Consider the following 18,664-nt stretch of genomic DNA (forward strand, 5'->3'; position numbering starts at 1 on the left):
ATGACACACACACACCAATCACCTTCAGGTTTTCCTGTTGCCATAATACCTGGGGTCATTTCTTCAAATGGAGCTTGAACATGAATCTGCTTGGCCTGAATTTGTTTTGCTATCAGCTGAAACTTAATGTCAGTATTCAAGCATGCAGGATTGTTTTTCCACATTCAGGCTTTAAGGTACGTGCTCAAACACGTTGTGAGTTCCTCCATTTGTCTGAGAATGTTTTCATTCTGCTTTTATCAGCTACTAATCCCTCAGAAAAAACACCATACCAACCACCTGTACTCAGAGTACAATTTTCTGATTATTTTCCTTAAGCTAATTTTACAAATGTAGTACTCATTTTCTCCCTTCATTTAAAGAACGGCCTCAAGTCACGCTAGCTCTCCCAAAACCAGGCAAGACTCCAAAAGGCCGAAGCCTCAGGCCTGGAACACTTCAACGTCCCAAGCCACCTTATGCTAGATATACACGCCAGATGCCCTTCTCTTTTCATACATAAAATAATCTTTAAGCAGCATATGGCCTTGACTACGCATGTATGTCCTGGCAGGTTCAGTCTAAAAGGCTTACAGTCCATTTGTCAAGCCATATCACATTTCCTCCACACCCTTCCTCTCACAAGTAACCCAACACTGCTAACAGCCAACTGGAGTTAGCTACAGTGACACAACCACAACAGAGTGAAGACGATTGTTTTAACCTGGCGAAATAGGCTGCTGCACAGATAGTGAATCACAGCTATTAGAATAAAGGGCATGACAAAGCAGAAGCTGAACTGATGAGAAGTTAACAGTTCAACAGACTGGAGGAGAAAAGCCTGGTTCTCTGAAATAGCTTTTTATCAGCATACAGCCCTCGCTTCTCACAATCCAAGCAGACACACAATGTGTGCACCGCTGCATCAGCACAAGAAGTGAGGTTATACTGTGCTGCCTTTCAGAATGCTGGACAAAGAGCCCTCAGCATTCCTATCCTACTCTGGGCAGTGTAAGATTTATAACCCAAAGGCACCGGCAGTATCACACAGGCAGCCAAGCGATGAACACAGTCCGCGTAAGGAAAGGGTGGTTCTAATAATATTTACTGGTGTGACTGCGCATCTCTGAATTTCTTACACTAAAATTAGAGTTTTGTCAATACAAGCTCATAGATCACTAAGCGAACTCTTACCGCCATAGAAGTAAGAGTCAAAAGTCACACTGCCATAACTCCTACCTGCACAGCTGGAACCACTGGAACCTCAACAAGACTTCAGTATCTCGGCTTTGGTGTCCGACTTTCTCTCTGGTGTCTCGTCCTGAAGCACTGCAGCACTGATGGATGGTGGGAGCACCAACCTTGCTTCCACCGCCCACAGCTCCACAAACAAGCTCTCTATGCTCCACAATAAACATTCACTTCACATACACTGTGCCAAGCTTCTTCCTTTCTTTGAGTTGGTTTCATAGAACAGCAGAAGTCTTTTCTTACACAAGAGCAGCCAACATGCACAATATAAAGACTTGTTGTGCATGTGCTTTATTAGCAGATCAGAGATGAAAAAAAACACAAGAGATAACACGGAAAGTTTTACCAAAACAGCCATTTTGTTCTACCTTGGGCAACTGACAGGTGCTTTACAGTGACCGCTTCAGTGTCAGCATAAGGACTTTCTCTGCCTCTAGGCCAGAGGCCTTGGGAGACCACTAAATTCCTTCTTAGTGTATGTAATTACAGTTAAGGAAAGTCCACAGACACTTCTGTACTGGGAAAAAGGCCAATACGATTCAGAATGTGAAATTTACAGATATTGAAACACTACAGGAATGAGGATACTCAACTTGTTTACTTATTGTCTCTGAATCTGGCAGTTCCTAGATGAACTACAGAAATCCTGACTGAATTCCAAGTTAATTGTATTAAGTACCACACACTGCAAGAACAGGCTGTATAAATCTGTTTAGATCTGCGTGTAAATATGAAATACTGGTTCTATAAAGCAACTTGGGAGCAGGTGACGGTGTTTCAAAGCTTTTTGTCTAAATACAGTGGTGGCCTGATGCCTGAAAGACTGAGCTCGCTGCACTCTGTAAATGCCCTCAGAACACCTATCTGAAACCATAAAGCTTATGGCAACAGACAGGAAATGAGACAGCAATATGCAGCAAAACTCAAATGGGAGAGAGAGGAAGGCTCCGACCGTGCTGCTGCTCACCGTGCTGCCGGAACTCAGTATTTACAGCCTATTCCAACAACTCCTTTTTATTTCTTAATCCAAAAGGCTGCACAACGTGACTTAGACAACAAGAACCACCAGTGTCTGCTTTCCTGGTCTCACCCCCCGAGATTCCCCACTTGAAGAGACCAAGCAGTTATCTCCAGAAAATGACTCTCAGCTTGAGACACAACTACTCTTGGAATAGCTAACTCAATTGCTAATGGGAAGGTCTGAGCTTAAAAGCAGAAGCAAATTACAGGACTTGGCTTCTGAAGACATTCTCATACAGAAAGTTTGGCCCAAATCACTAAGCACTCCATTAAAAGCAGTTAGAGCACAACAGAAGAACCACAGAAGTGTCCACTCGAGATAAGGCTAAGTGCCACCTCTCCACCTCAAGAAGTTGAAAGTTCAGCAGTTAAAGTGCACCAGACTTTGCTTCGTGCAGTCCACTCTCCTCTCACAAACATCTGTAACAACAGAATAAGATGTGGGAAAAGCAGACAACATCTGAGGGCACCCACATCCACATGAGCATCCTCCTGAAAATACAGCCCTTCAGTACCTTCTGTTTATGTAGAACAGGTATCCATACAAATTCTACAGAAATGTCAAAATAGAACCATCCCAACTTCTCAGTACTGTAACCAGCACTACAGGAGTCCTCTCTGGTGAGGCTATTCAAAGGCAGAGTACTGTGGAAGACGATTACTGACTTTACCCATCTCACCTCATAGGGAGACTTGGGAGGACAGGCAGGAGGCTCCAGAAAACATTTGTACAGTGCAACAGCATAGTAAAGCATTACTTTACTACAACGTTTGGTCATTTTAAACAGAATTTGTTAGCAATCTGCATTGAAGTCCCCTCAAAAGCTGCAAACTCAAGAGTCTAACAGCTTTCAGGTTTGGATTGCTAATCTACTTTCAGCAAAGTTGTGTTCTCCATTTCAAAACCCAAGCTGAGCTCTTCTTTTATGACTCACCTCCATGGATAACAACAGAAGCAGTTAATAGCACCTCCTGCCATACTTAATATACTTTGTTGGCTGTGCTATTTGTTAATATAACAATAGCACGTGGCAACCTGGAATCAGAAATAGCAAAACTAATATCAGTGACATTTATTTCTAAGTGTAAACACCTCGATCTTGAAACCCTAAATTGGAGTCTGAACAGCTTCTTACCATCAGCTAAATACCACACATTGTGCCTGAAAATGAGCTGCAAAACAGAATGCCAGACAGCTCTGCATCAGTTTGCTTGGTGGTTTGCTTCATCTGTCCCAACCATTTTAGCTCTGAAAACTACTTCCCAATTTTTTAAATAATAGAAATGCTCTTTATAGGATTTTTTTCCCCCCCAAACTCCACCATATTTTAAGTTCGGGGCAAAATCTCTGTTTGTTCCACGTTCCTTATTCTTGTTCCAAGTTGAGCCGAACCTATGATAGTACTAATAGGCTTAAGGATGGAAAGTTTTATTCAGATTTATCTTTTTTCTCCCCCTCGAAGTCCATTAGCCTTTCAAACACCTGGTAGCTGCCTGCATTCAAATAGCATCACTAAGCATTCAAAAAAAAGAGACTTTTATGGATGTTCTTCGGAAGTTATCCAGAAGCATTTCAAACCTATCCAAAATCTGGTTGGCCCATTTGAAGCTGCTTCACTTGGTTAAACAGCTTGATTAAGCACGCTTCTCTAACCTCTCCAAAGTAATGAGAAGGACTTACCTAGTTCAAAGGAACTCTCCTTACAGGAACAGCTATTTAGCATGAAGGTCCTTGTCCTCAGCCCTTCACAAACAGTCTAATTCTACATGTTTATTACAGGACTGTTCTGCATCACCACTGACCTTAACCAGAATTACAAGTTGAACTCCTAAGCACTGTTTTAAAACAAAACACAAGGCTGAACTTGATATCTGCCTATGTCAGTACATTCACCACCTTTAGCACTTGACACAGACCTCCCACATTCACACAGTTAGCAGAAGCTTTTCCCCATGTCACCAAAAATCACGTTTATATCACTGCTAAACCTAAACATAACCTAAAGAGAAAAACAGCAAAAGTGCTTTGCAACGATGCAGGAAGGGGGGGAAGGGAGTTAAAAGGGAACTGCTTAATAAACTCTTGAAGAAGTTTGGGATGAAGAATATGCAACCTAGTCCACATTGGGATTAATTTGAATTGAGTTGTTCTAGCACTGGATCAACTTCCCAATGCTGCAAAGCTACACCAAGAGACTGCAGGTATACTCCCATTCTCCCCACTGATGCATCTGAAGCACAGCAGCTGCAATTCCCCCGTCTGGAAGGTGTGATCTGTTGTCAATGCAGAGCTTTTTGTTTTGGAAAAAAAGAGTACTAGATCTGCATAGTGTGCTATGAAAAGTGAAACTGCGGCATACCTCAGTAATGGCAGTTGTTTAAAGTGCATTGGCACAGGAGAGGGAATCAATCACCTGCATCATTTATACTCTGAATAAAGAGCAGAAAAGATGACTGGCAGTATTAGCAACGTGTGCTTTCCTCTTCCCTTCCAGTCAACAGCACGTCATGTTTAAAATTGGTTTAAAACAAATAGTCAAACATCTCGGGGAACATAAATTAAAAGTGTTAAAGAATCTTTCAGCAGAGGGACATTAACATACTCATTCCTTGCTGAATTTTCAAGCAGCTAACAGTGACAAATGCAATTGCCCTAAGAACTGTACAATGAGACTATTTTTTCTCTCCAATACAACAATCTGGTTGAAAGAAATCTGAGATACCAGGTGTAGCCCACGAGCATTGGCTTACTGCTGTACAAGTGACCAGGAAAGTGAATCCGGCAGCATCTAATCCCCAGAGAAAGTACGGCCAGGTGCATTACTCAGGACTCAGAGATCCAAGATCTGAACAGATAAGTAAGGCAAATACTCTACACTTCTGCCTGAGCAGCAGCTTTATTTGCTGTTCTGATGTAACCTAAAGAATCCAAACCGCCTCCTACAACACTTCAGGCACCACACACAATGCAATAGTACAAAAATCAGCTATTCATTCATTTCCCACTTTGCCTGGTGGGAAAAACCGAGGTGCGAGGCAGGAGAGGGGGGAGGAAAGAAGAGGAGAAAACAACTGGAATTATGGTGACTTTTTCCTCATGAAAGACAGTTCTCTGAAAACAAAGGCACTGGCAGCTCCCACGTTCTCCCCATACTGCCCGTGGAAGGGCCACTGTTGATACCAACACCACTCACCAACTCCTTCGCAGTAAGGCACTTGTCCTGGGGCAGGAATACAAGCGTACTTATTTTTAGGCAAGACATAGTGCAGAAGATATACATTTAAGCTATATTTAAGGGAAGGCTGCATGTATTCTCCAAGCTTTGAGAAGTATAGTATGTGCATTGCCTTCACTAACTACATCTGTTTTTCCACAACTTCCCTAAAGCACCCAGTATCCCCACAGGCTTCCCTGAACATAGATACTGAAAAATTTCTATCTAGACTGATTTATTCAGATACAAAAAGAATTGTGTTTCCCCTCTATGCTCGAAGAGAAACCAGGCACCATCACGGTGCTGCAGCCTGAGCTGTAGTAGCACAGATCACAGAAGCCTCATCCATCACCTCGGGAAGTCCACAGTTTCTGGTTAATCTGGAAGCTACTATTTAGAAAGGTATTTTGAGATGATGGAAGAAAATCACTCATGGACATTACAAGATGCTTTTCAGAAAAATGACTGATTTTAAGTGGCTTTTGAGATTTAGTAGACAGAAGTAGAAGCTGTGTTAAAAATAACTACTGAGAAGCTACATATGTATGCACACCTTTGCCTGCCAGAACCACCCAACTTTGGCTTTCAGACCTTCCTTCCCCAGAACTATCAGACTCTCACACCACTTCTCACCTTGTTTTGGTGAAACTCAAACCACACTTATTTATTCTCAGCACTAACAACTTCATTACAACTTTATATAAAGTTTTGCTTCTTTTTCAATAATAAATACAGACACAATCTTTTCTGAATATCACAGCATTCTGGCTGCCATCCTGAAGAGCTACAACAAGAAGCTGAGATGATATTCCAGCTATGAGCTTCACTAGTGACACACACAACATAGCACCACTTCCTTAGCATTTTCCTGCTCACAAACACACAGCCATTTCTAAGACCCCTGAAAGATCACAGTCAGTCAGCCACCATGAACCTTAATGTCTCTCTGATGAAGAGAGGCTGAGAGCTGGAGTTGTTTACCCTGGAAAAGAGAAGGCTTTAGGGAGACCTCACTGTGGCCTTCTAGTACCTAGAGGGCACTTCTAGTTCCTAAAGATGAGGAGGGACTCTTTGATAGGAAGCATAGGGACAGGACAAGAGGTAATGGCTTCAAACTATGAAAGGGTTTATTTAGATCAGATATAAGAAGAAATTCTTCAGCATGAGGGTGGCAAGCACTGGCACGTGCTGCTCAGAGAAGATGTCCCATCTCTGTAGGCATTCAAGGCCAGGCTGGACTGGGGTCTGGGCAAGCCGGTCTAGCTGGAGGTATCCCTGTCCACAAGGGAGGAGCTGGGACTAGACAGCCCTTACAGATCCCTTCCAACCCAAGCCATTCTGTAATTCTAGGGCCTTTCAGGACCACTCTTTTCTCTAAGCAATGAGTGAGCATCTATACTCTGAAGAAATTTCAGAGTAGTTACACTCTAGCTGTTCCCTGCAGTTACACTCTAGCTGAAAGTTCAAGACCAAAGTCCCAAAAACGTGAATAAGATAAGCCCAAGTAAATACAGAGCTCTCACTTATTCAGTGCTACATGCTGGACAAATTATTTTCAGGCCACTAGCTTCTTCTGAATCACATTTTGTGACTCCAGCTATTACATATCTGCATTTATACTTCAAACGAACTTAAGTATATTAGGACAGCAAACAGCAAAGAAAATGTAAAAGCATTTCCTTAAAGCTTAAAATTTACTCTGACATAAGCAAGATCTGAAGAGAACACCACATATGACTTTTCCACTCCAATATCACATTTTCAGAATACTGAAGCGTGGTGACTAACAGATCTTCTCATACAATAAATTTGATTTCTACAGAAGTAGATGAATATAATGTTCAGTCCATGAAATTAAGCCACATCTCTTTTCAGCTGTAATTCAAAGTGAATGCCAGTCTTCTAATACAGAAAGATTTAGCTCCTTTGACTCTTAGACCATTTGGGAATTCTCAAACAGAAGCCACAAAACAAACATACAAACTGCTGTTTGAAAATAGAGAGCAACTTCTCTGAGGCAGTCAGGAGAAGCACAAAAACACGTGTCACTCCGCATGGCAAGCACCTGCTGAACATAACACGGAAGAAAAACAACACGTGAAGTTGGAGACGTAAGAGAGTTACAGCCACCTTTTTGTACTCCCACGAACTCTGCACCTGTAGGGATGCTTCAAACAATCCAATCACTTGACCTCAGAATCTGAAATTTTACAACCGATAGTTACAGACTGGATTCCTACAGGACACCTATTGGGTATTTCACTGATCCACTAATTTATTGCAGTGGTACAAACTAGTCCTGTCCTAACCTAAGTCTCTTCATCTCCATAAATAAAGTTACAAAGGCTGTAAAAACGTTCACACTGTAAAGCGTTAAGATGGAGGAATTTCTATGGGAGCTCTGCACAGTGTGCAAGGCTTAACTGAAGACATCAATTTGTTTTAGCATCACCCTTCAGGTTTTTGTCCTCTCTTCAGTTACTTCACTAATTAAGTATAGAACGTATCCCATGGTTAGCAAGCACCCTCAATATTGAGAATGTAGCAAAATTCAAGACATCTGCATATCCATCATCAAGGAATATGCTTTTTGGCTCTAAAGAAACCATTAAAAAAGCAACCATATAATTACGAAGGGAGTAAGAAAAGACATTTAGTCTAAGTCTCTCAGTGATGCAGCTGACCCTTCCTTGATCTGACATAACCAGCAATTACTCCCACCACACTGAACTTGAGGCCGCTGCACTGAAGAACTCTCTGCTGTTTAAGAAGTTATCCCAGATCTTCACAGTTACATTTCATGCTTCCAAGCAGCTTTTCCTGTTACCAAACTTCCCCCCTTGCTGCAGCACCACACACCAGTTTCAGTTGCACTAATCAGTTCAGCAAGAAAATGCTATTTGTGGAAGCAAACAAACGTTAACTTCAGTAGAAATTAACACATCAAGTTAAAAGCTAGTTGTGACCAACTGGCAGCACAGGCTGTCATGCAGTTCACACTTAACAAAACCTTGATTTAGGAAGTTATGAATCACCCAGCTGCCTAAGTTCCTCCTATAACCAAGGGTAACTAAAGAACGACTGTGCTCACACTAAAGTAGATACCTACATTCAGTCAGCTGAGCAGCTCTTCAGGTCCACTGATGAGGTCTCCGCAGACTATAATGGGAGTGCGGGCAATGAGCTCACACCCTGGCATCTAAATTTAGATGCTTTAGTCTGTGAGCCAGCCCTACAGTTTATACAGCCAAGGTACAAGACACGCTGATAGGCTGCACACACACATGCTGTAAGCAACTGCTGGGAGAACAGCCCTTCAAAATCCCTTTTCCAAACATGGACTCTCAGGACGAAATAAGGCAGCGTAAGAAAGCCCACTCACAGCACACTGGTTGAATTCCTCAGCTACGTTCCGTACAAGTTTCAGTTTGCATGAAAAGCAAATGGTTTCTAGATATACTTAAGGAGGGAGGGACTCTGCCCTACAAAGGCTGTCTTTAAAAATAGCAACACATCTGAACGATTTCCAGCACACAACTGGTCAGGAAGAACATCCCTCATTCATGAGCTCTGTGAGCAGGGAAGGGCTGATAAGGAATTGCATTAGAATGGTGCTCCATTGTTCACTGCTGCTGTATGTACGTACACGAGCCTGGACTTATAAACTAAAGCTAAGGAAAGGTTGGATGAAAAATTTTTTGAACAAAAAAATATCCTATACAACTGAACCCAGGCAAACTTGTGTTAGGACATGCTCAGACACAACGTGACAGCCTCCAAACAAGGCACCACATCCCTGAACTGTTGTACACAGACCTTAATCTGTCCCAACCGTCAGATGAAATAAGCACAGGGGATAATCTCCACATCCTGTACCTTCTGCAGACCTACTCATTTACAGAACCAAGGGCTGCATAAATTGTTTGTCTACAAAATAATGCTGGGCCCATATGTTCAATCATTATGCAGCCTAATATGTTTCTACATCAGTCATACAATATCACTCAACCTCAGGAAAGGCCAGACCAAAAACCACAGCCTACATTACTGATGCTTGATAGGTCAATAGTTGGTCTATCCAGTGCCCATCTGCACTCAGCTTTCTTAGTGCTCAGGATCTTCCAGTGTAACCAGCACACCTCTCCTAACAGTTGATCAGTTCTTTCTACATTGGGTTGCCTGCCAACCTGACTAAGGATTATTTTTAAACAATAATTAAAATGAAGATGTGAAAGTACAAATTCAAGAAGCCGTTACACAATGGGTTTGAATGAAGTACTGCTGTAAGACATGTTAAAGCACATGACACTGATTCTGCATTATTCTGTCTTGCTCAAGTCTCACAGAAGTTGTTTCCACAGTTCTACTATGATTTCATCAAGGCCACCAGGCATATTACTTTCCTTAAGCCTTTGCTTAATAGAATTACATTTCCTTCATTTAACACTTTGTCAAGTCATTCCCAGTAGCAACCTTTGTTAGTTTACCTAAGCACATAAATTCATGATTATTTAGATTGTCTTTCATCCCCTTTTAACTACTTGCATTATATTACACCACCCTCCTCCCCCCAAAAAAAAGAAAAAAAAGAAAAAAGACAAGCCTTCAAAACTGCCCCACAATTAGTAGTGCAGAGCACTACAAATACAGACTTATGAAAGCTTCAAACCTGTAGACTTCAGGTCCAGGAAGACAGGCTTTCAAAAGCAGAACAAAGACTCAGATGAGGCAAGATGCAGGGGTGGACTCCATGTCAGGCTACTGGTCGCCTATTCTGCAAGGAACTTCTGTTTTGAACACATTTCTGCTCATGACTTTATGGTTTAAATTACTCTGAATCAGACAGCCTTTAAGGTACATTAGAGTTCATTTATTCACCCAGGCTTTTTTTTTTTTTTTTAAAGACAGTAAATGGAATATAAGATCAGATATGTTAAGTATACATTCATGAATGGTCAACTGTTAGTAGTGTTAAAGTATTTAGCTGCCTATTTAAACTGTATTTGTGATTGACTGTTAAATTACATCAACAGCACACAGCTAGACTGTCTGGCTGTTTCTATGATTGGGTTTTAGCATTGTATGAAAATGAGACCTGTTACTCCCTTCACATTCATATCACTTAAAGGAAACACTGCTTAGTAAGGATAATTGATTGTTCCCTGCTCTGCAACAAGTTTCTTCCACAGCTTCATCTCTCCACTGCACACCCCACCTTGAAGCTGGCAGAAGAACAGTTACTTTAACAGTCTTCAGAAGGCCCAAAGAGCAACTAATAACACACTGCTTAGCACTAGATATGCAACTGCAGCTTTGTTTCCTTCAACATTACCCATCCAGTTCAACAGCTTCATCTTACAGCTGGCAGAGCTGCTTCCTCAAATTCTGCCTTCACAGCCCTAAAGTTAGAAAATAAGAGAATACACCACATTTGGCAGCAAACAGGACAAGCCAACGGGACATGAGTTACTGAGAAACCTTCTTTAACATCAAGACTGAAGTAGCCTTGAGAAAGCTAACAGAAGGAAAAAAAAAAGAGGAAAAAACCAACCACAACAACTCTTACACAAGATGTACTTTCATAGCCTGACAGAAGAGGAGGAAGACAGAAAGAAAAGGAAAAAAGCTAGTGGTAAGAGTGAAAGTGGTATTTTTTTTTTTTTTTTTTTTTTAAAAAAAAGCTTAATTACCAATTGGAAAACTTGATATTGCAATAAAGGACACTTGACTGCTATTTTTTAGTTTTGACCAATACAACCATAGGTCTGTCTGGTATTTAGAAACAAATATCAAGAGAGCTCAAATTATGTACCAGTTTCACTCACATATGATGGAATTTTTCCAGAGTTTTGCTATGATGTGAAGCAGTGAAAAAAAGAGGCATATAATATTTGTATGCAGTCTAAATACAGCTCACAAGAGCAAGGGAATTTTAAGTTGTTTCAGTCATCAACATGATACAGCTAAACTAAGCCTGCAAGGAAAACACTACACTGAGTATACATCCGCAAACAGGTTTGTGACAGTCACAAACGAAAATGCAAGATCCAAAGGAGCAGAGAATGGCAGGTTGGGACGTGAAGTGGGAGGGTGAACAAGCAGGAGAAAACACTACAACAAACCACACTGCTCAGCCTGAGATACTGAGCAAAATCATCTTGACAGTGTTTAACAAAGAGACTAAGCTTATTCCTTAGAGCAGCCAAACTTGTTCATTACAGCAAGTTCCGTGGAATTGCTTTCCTGAAGTAGTTATTAGCAGCCCCAAGCAGGCTGGAGGCTGGAAATTTCTCCAACACACACGCACAGTTTCAAAGGACAAAGCTAACAGGCAAAGAAAGCTACTACTGAAACCCTGTCAGGCTACCTCCCAACCCAAAGACCTGTTCTGCCCTCCTGCCAGCAGCTTCCTCCTTCGCAGCGCACACAGCTTAGGTGGCCATGGCCCCAGTCCTCAGCTGTTTCATTTTAGAAGCACTGAGCTGAGCTGGAGCCTGTTAATCACAGCTCATAGCCGGGCTGCCAGCTGCAGGGCCGAGGGCTCTGTTCAGTCGCTGCCATGCTAGGCGCTGACACCACAGCCAGGCCCAGGCCTGCTCACCCAGAGGTGGCCTCAGCCCTCCGCTCCACCCAAAACAAAGCAGCTCATCTGCCAGCCTGCAGAAAAGGGGCTTCAAATCCAAAAACAGGGTGCTGAGCAAAGCAAAGCAGATTTGTTTTCAAGCATAGCAAAGGACTTTTTAAGCGCTTATCCACTGAGACAAAGAAAAGTAAACGGTGAGATGCATGGAAGAAGCTGAAGGTGACTGAAGATTTAGCACAGAAGAAAGTTTCCAGGTCTAGTTTAAAAATAAGAAGCACACTAATGTTTCCAAAATCAGTCTTACTAAACTGAATTAAGAAAAAAAACCAAATCTTGTTGCTTAACGTTGTTTTTAAGCTCTAAAATTAAAAAAGGCCAAGATACCTCCTAGCTTGGAATTTTTTAAGAAACAATGAACAGCTTCAATTAGAAATCAATTTTTTTAAAAGTAAATAGAAAAGCCCCGAGGAAGCACACGTGTAAATTGGAAAATACTGGTTAAGTGTCAGATTAGATAAAGCTCACCCCCACAGGTGTGGTTTGTGCTTTTTCTTCCCCCGTGCAGAAATGCTATGCCGTTCCGGGCTGTCTCTGAATGTGCAAGGTAAATCTAGACAAGCTGAAAACCCACAAGTTGGAGAGAAATTTCCCACAAGCCCTGTGTGAAAGACTGCCTCCTTATATGAGTCTCTCAATGGTGCTTTTCTTCTGAAACAAAGTGCATGAGGTACAGCAGACAAACTGTAAAGGTAACTGGGCCTTTTGTCATCTGGCTCCCCCACCCACTCGTACTTCACGGCACAATAGCCCGTTTACTGATTCCGATTACAGCAGCTCCATGCAGAAACAAGCCTTTTTTTGTGAAGAGAATCTACCACAGGAGTAAAAATCTAAAAATACTGCAAAAAAGTCCGTAACAACAGTTTTGTAGAACTCTACAATTCTTCCCTTCGAGACAAAGGCTTTCCCACTCTGAAAGTGTGATACAAGACTTAGTCACTTCTCTCTTGAGTATGACTAACAACTTGCAAGAGGCAAAAATATGTATGTACCGTACCTCAGTAAGCTATATTAAACTGATCATCTCTTAAAATACAAAGATCATTTGCGTTGAAGCAGAAGTAGTTGCAGTATAAAAATCCATGTTATCTCCCCTCCCCATCTCCACTGAGGAGAACAAAGCGCTATGCAATATAGATCCGTGTCTGCACGTGTTATCCAAGAGGAGCTGTACGTGTTTGTTTACATCAGCCAATAGGTGCAGCAGCCACAGAATAGCTGTGCTCAGAACAGTGGATCACATGGATCAACCAGCAGCCTGCCCAATCAGCCATACATTAACGCGAGTAAATCATAGGAGACCAGCCAGGCTGTTGGGAAAGTCTGGAAGAAAAGATGGATAGCCTACCTACACTCTACTTGCACTTTCACCTCAGAGAAAATAGTTACTCCATCCCCCACAAGCCACTATAATAGAATAAAGATAAACGCAGGGATTACGCCAAGTTGACCCCAGGCTTTGTTCTTCCCCTCCAAGCACATTCAGTGAAAAGGTCTAAACACACATCTGATTTGACAAGCATTCAGATTCACAAAGAACGTGGGGAAAGTGAAATCATACTTGGGGCCTTCATGGGTCCCTGTGTCAAAGGTCATTTAGCAGTATTTCAGCTGCTGCTCGCTAAGGTTTAAAATGAACTAGTTTAAACCCCCGCTGCAACAGACACTGACATATAGTTTGTGCCAGCCAAGAGTATTTCATAGCATGTTTAGCAAAGCTTAGTTTACAGACAGTATGATTTCTTAACAAACATTTAAGCCTCACAACAGGCACTAATTCGTCTCACGATATTCTCCAGAAGAGACGAGCAGTTTGCATTTTAGCCAGACTCCTGTTGTCAAATCAGGTAATTATCTGCAGAATATTGAATTATTATTATTAGAAAGAGGGTCTGAACAAAGCACTTACACGGTCTCCTCCTTTACAAAAAGCTGTGGTTTTTTTGCCATTGTGCTGTTGGTTTTTCAGGCTAACCAGAAGTTGATCAGTTGATTCAAGCATTTTAAAAAGTCACATTTAAATTACTTAACCAGAGAGCACAAGAAGTTCTATTTAATAACTTTTCATCGATTTTCCCAGTTTATCAAATATCAGAGTCTTTGAGCATTTGTTAGGAACGTTTACAGATAGAAGTTAGAAAGTAATTTTCAGCAGTGGCAATCCGGTCAGCCTGAGGGCCAGCAGGAATGGGGCAGTAGCCACTGAAAACCTGCTGAGAAACAACAGTGCAGGGAAACAAATATATTCTTTCCAAGCTTTTGTGAAGCATGCTCTAGGCTCTGAGCTGCTGATTGAGAAAGCTCCAAAATAAGTCACAGCAGAGCAAACAGATGATTTGTACTACAGATGAAGAGTTCTGCTACCTAAGAAGCAGTTTCTGAGGCAGTGCTTTCTTTAAACAAAATATATGCCTTTACGCATTACATATAACAGTCTGCCCACGGCAACACACAGCATCATGAGACTTCCTCACCTGAGATAATCTCAAACCTCCCTATTACAGAAGGTGGTTTCCATAGCTAGCAAACAGACAGGTTTCTGACTTTGTTAGAAACCCAAATTTCCCTAGATTTGAATGATGCCAGATGTTGAAGGGCAATGTCTCCTACCACTACCCTTAGCCCCATGCTGAGGCATTAAGTGCATCGGCCAAAAGGAAGGCTCTGAATATTGGGGTTTCCAAAGGCATAAGATTTGGTAGCACCTCACACAGAACCCACAGCCAGCTGCTTCTCAAGGACAGCACGTGTTTAGCAGGATGTGCTCCATTAGCTGAGATGAATGTTGCATTACACTCCTTTAGCTCATACACTCAAGCATCAATTTCAATAACCTTTGGGCAGAAGACATAACCTTCCTCTTTTTGTCAAATGAGAAGAAACAAACTCAAGGAAGCACAAAGCTTGCTTTTTCTTTTTACTAAGGAAACAGATCCTCATGAACACCCAGACATCCAATAGGACTTGATCTACACCCTTTCCCCATGAACAGGAAACCAATTTAAATAGAAAACTTATGTAATCTTAAAATGGATTATTTTGTTCCAGGGCCCTGGTGCCTAAATGGAAACCTGCATGTAACAAGCTTTCCATGAGTGTCACACCTGCTGCAGAAATGGAGAAAAACATTAAAAGTAAGGACACACTTCTAAAAAGCCTGAAACAGGAGACTAACAAAGCCTGGTCCTTCCTTACGTGATGCTACTAGGATGACAACACAGACATCATAAGGCAAGACAGGCCTCATATCTCTCCAAATCCCTTCCGTCCCCCGGTGAGAACAAAGCACATGGCTTTTCTAATGACTGCCAGATCAAGTTCAGGACATTATGAAAATCCCTCCTATTCTATCATGCTGTGCAAGTGAACAGATTCATCATGTTGGTGTAGTGGCTGACTAGTTTTAAAACATTCTGAGTCCTGTAAGAGAGTATGATGGCTGCAAGATGGTTTACGAATCAGGGAGGTACAGAGGAGTAAGATTTAATGCAAAATAGCATCACAAGTATTGATTAGACATCACAAACAGCATCCGAGGCAGGAATATCAAGATGCTTTGTCTGTGTGGTTTTCCAGAACACCCTTACAAGTAGAAGTCTAAGGGTAAGCAATGAATGAATCTAAAAAATTTTTGGAGATGACAAGTGTCTCCTGAAACAGTCTGACACTCCTTGTTTTGCTGCAGTACAGACTCGTCTGCTGTAGATTACATTTCAGTCCTAGCAAGTTAAATAAAGGGCTCCTGGCTACCACGTACCAAGTACTCAAGTACATTGCAGAATTCAGGTAAGTCTTGTAGACTACATGAATTGTTTTGAGAAATCCAAACCACCTATTATTACAGAAGGGAGATCATAAGCCTTATATAAGCTCAAAAGCTTTGTTCCCTTGTTTTCTGTTGTGTTTTGCCCCCTCCCCTCCCCCTTTTCTTTCCTGAAATAGCCTTGGGAGAGAAGCAAAGAAAGGGGATCAAAATGTACTGTAGCTCCATGCATCTTAAAGCTTTCTTCCAGTCCAGCATGAAAAGATTTTAAGGATAAGTTAGTCTATACACAGTCAAATTCCCTTCACATTTCCATAATTCATGGACTTTTTTGCATAGCTGCAACTGATAAGTATTTTGTTCTCACAGACATTAAGGAAATCCATAATAAGCTGCTAGAACAACCAGTAGAGATGCCTTTAGATCTCTGACAGACCTCCATGACACAGATGCAAGAACACAAACTACACGCTTTTAGGGCAGCAACTGTAGGTGATGTGGATTTGGATTTCCTCTACTGCCTAAAAATGACACAAACAAATGCTCAGAAAGTGACCCAAGCCTGGAGGCTCACATTTCTGACTCTATCTGGCAGCAGCCACCTCGGCTTAAGAGCAGACTGTCTCCTGGCAAACCCCGGGATGGCCTCATTAACAGGAAGCATCTTCCTGGCAAAACAGCATAGAATATGACTTAAGTTACCAGAACTTGTGGCTGATGGATAGAGAGCACTAGATAATTAATTTCTTCGAGTTCTTGGTCACCTGGATAAAACAGCATGAGAGTTCACAACCACACCTAGGACTCTTTAGCTTCTCATAAGAACCACTGCTATAGGATAAAAATGTGAAAGCCTCATGTTTTCTGGATCACATTCAAGAAGATCTTCTTTCTACACACAGAAAAGAGATCCCACCAAATTGGAGTCACTGGGACTCACACAGGCCCTACAACATACAGAAGTAGAAACAAGGAATATCAGTCAGATGACAAAAACAACCAAAAAACCACCACCAACAAATCAGTATCTCAACCAAAGCAGACAACCTTTCAGGAATAAAAGAGATACAGATCCATTCTCAATCTGTGAGTCTAAAAGTGGGCATTTCAGGTTTCAGTAAGGCCACAAGCTATGTCCTTGGGTGTCGCACAAGCCTCACAGTGCTGAGAAAGGCTGCATGCTCACGTTCCAACATCTAGCTTCACTGAAGCCAAAAGGGGTCTGATTCTCCAAAAATTCAACTTGGAATAGATGTTTGAGAGCCAAAAATGGCTGGGAAGAACATTGAATGAAAAGGCAGAAGAGTATCTCATATCTTATTCAAATCTGGGACCTGTGGACCAGTGTTCAGAAGCAGATGATCCATCCAAGAAGTGTCACTGCACTCCACCCAATATTAGTGACAGCTTTTCCTCTGTATTTACAACATTCCTGTTCTAAACCCACAGAGACACCAGTAATGTTTCTCACTCTTCCGTAAAAATCCAGTAAACAGTAACCACACAAAGTGGTTGTATTGTAGAGGCACCAAAGACAAAACATTAACGCATCTATTTTACAGGCATAAAGACTTGAGTAATTGGACTACAAGAAAATTTTAAGTATCGCATCTGAATACTGACATTGGAAGTGACAATAAGTAGGCTGGGATTTTAGTTATTCCCTGCACAGTGGAGCTCAAGAAAGTACAAGCCTACTAGAAAATATGTATTTACCTTCTCTGTAAGAACTAGCTCCCAAGATCTCATTACTATATAGCAAATAAGATTAAAATCACTATTTTACAAGGGTTGCTCCAAAAGTAACACCTCCAATTGTATTATATTGGCTCATGACATGAGAGGCAGATGCTGGTGCTATGCCAGTAGAGGTTGGGCCTTCCCACCAATATTCCATCCCATGTTGTTACTGTGTGACAGATGCCAGCAGAGGGACAGTCTGACAAAATGATATCAGACATGGAAGTGCATATGAAGCAGAAGTGTGAAACTGAATTCCTTCATGAGGAGAAAATGACACTCGTTGGCATTCATCAAGGCTCACAGAACACTGGTGGAGACCAACCAGTGGATGTGAGCACTGTAAGGCATTGGGTGATATGTTTCAGCAGCAGCAACCTCCACGGGTGCACTTTGTTTATTTTATTTGTTCTTAAATACAATCACTGCATACAGTCTCTTCTTCTCCCCCCACTGCTGGCAAAAAAAAAAAAAAAAAAAAGCACAACTAATGGTGGTGACTATGTTGTAAGATAGCATTCTGTAGCTAAGAACTTGCTCTGTCAAACAGTGTTAGTTTGCTCTTTGTGCCTGTTGTCATTCCCATGGAAATAAATAAGAGGCATTATTTTTGGAGCAACCTAAGCAGCTCTTATCAGAGGGGTACAGAACACCTAGAACCTAAGAAAAATTGACCTACATCAGTCATAGACCACATTCAACTACAAATGACACCTGCCAGTACAGCCTGCTACCTACAAAGAATACATACAACAGTTCAACCAGGACATTTGCCTCAAAACCTTAACTAGGGACCAACAGCACGTAATCATAAAACCCGAGTTTCTATGTGTTAACAGCAGTACATGTGTTAGTAGGAAAGGCAAGGGTTGGCCACTGGGATTTCGCATACAGAAGTGCAATGCAAAATAGCAAGGTATGAAAGTCTGTAATAGTAAGAAAGCTTTTAACAGGAAAAAAAAAGAAAGAAATAAAACACTCAGAACAAAACTGACATGAAGAAATATGTGGTGTGTGCTAGGACTTTATTCCAGCAGTGCTTTTTTAAATACT

The 18,664-nt window shown here is 41.6% G+C and overlaps 1 protein-coding gene across 6 annotated transcripts in view; it reads right to left on the reverse strand.

Annotated features, from left to right (window-relative positions):
* Nucleotides 1-18,664, reverse strand: part of ZEB1 (zinc finger E-box binding homeobox 1) — a 105,993-nt gene that overhangs the window by 73,608 nt on the left and 13,721 nt on the right. Inside the window, exon 1 of one of the 6 annotated variants that reach the window (XM_040676245.2) lies at nucleotides 8,575-12,834. The exons of the other annotated variants lie outside the window; for them this stretch is intronic. The gene's annotated coding sequence lies outside the window, so the exon portion shown is untranslated. Of the gene's footprint in view, nucleotides 1-8,574; nucleotides 12,835-18,664 lie in introns of those variants that run through there. 6 annotated transcript variants of the gene reach the window in all.

This window comes from Gallus gallus, chromosome 2 (genome assembly GCF_016699485.2).
Source record: "Gallus gallus isolate bGalGal1 chromosome 2, bGalGal1.mat.broiler.GRCg7b, whole genome shotgun sequence".
NCBI lineage: Eukaryota > Metazoa > Chordata > Aves > Galliformes > Phasianidae > Gallus > Gallus gallus.